The sequence below is a fragment of the Propithecus coquereli genome, unplaced genomic scaffold (assembly GCF_000956105.1).
Source record: "Propithecus coquereli isolate 6110/MARCELLA unplaced genomic scaffold, Pcoq_1.0 Scaffold345, whole genome shotgun sequence".
Lineage (NCBI taxonomy): Eukaryota > Metazoa > Chordata > Mammalia > Primates > Indriidae > Propithecus > Propithecus coquereli.
The window spans coordinates 284721-285748 of record NW_012149119.1 but is presented as its reverse complement, the minus strand read 5'-3'; positions in this window follow the sequence as shown (position 1 = coordinate 285748).

The window sequence follows — 1028 nt, the reverse complement described above, 5'->3', positions numbered from 1 at the left end:
ATTATGTAATCAGTCTTTGATTTCAAAGCTCATATAACCTTTCATGTCTCACTGAAGTCCCAACTTAATATAAAAACTTCTACCAACTTTATCAATTTACTTACATTTTAAGAACATGTGATTTTATGATTATATCAACATTATTTGTAATTTTCTTTGCTCTCATTCCATAACTCCCCATCAGAATCATCTTAAATGATTGGTTTTCTATAACTCCTATTTGGTCTTATACAGAAAGGAAGAGAAAAATGGCTGGAAACCCAAGACACAGTTTGAAAAATGGATTTCTAATTTTGCAAAAATAGACAAGGTTATGGTTTTTCATGCAGGCAGAAAAAAATGCCTATGCTTACATTTTAAGGGATATTACTCAGTGATGTCTTTAGTATGGTTCTTAAGGAACCCTGCAAGTTAGTCCTCATATACTCAAAAACAAGCAATATGATAAGCTAAACAAGAATTATAACGTTTACTTAAAACCAAATTAAAATACCCTCAAAGCCCCCTCCTTTAAGTCTTGACTAACAGTATTCAGAAAATAAAATGAAACTTTCTTTTAACAAATGCCAAAGAATATGTAATGATATTTTCTAAAGAATAATAAAATGGAAATTTTGTTCCCCGAATTTCCTATGTTCTAAGGCGAATAGTTAATTTGGCAGAATATAGAGCAACTTCATATACATTTTATGTGGTATATTTTCAGGTTTTAGGGAGGGAGGGAGAGGTGGGGTTAATTCACCATAAAATTTTAAATTATTCTTATTTATCTCGTGTTTAAAATTTTTATTTAAATTTAGACATGATGGTAAATTTCAATGTCTTTTAGCATCTATCAATTATAAAATAAATGTGGATTTCTCTTTTAGTTTATTGGCATTATAGATTATGTTCATAGGTTTCTGACAGTGATTCATTTTTACATTCCTGAAAGAAAATTAGCTTAATGTGTTAAAATTCTCAGAATGCTACTGGCTTTAATTTATGTTTGTGATTGGGTTTAATTTAATTTCTTAATGATGTTGCTC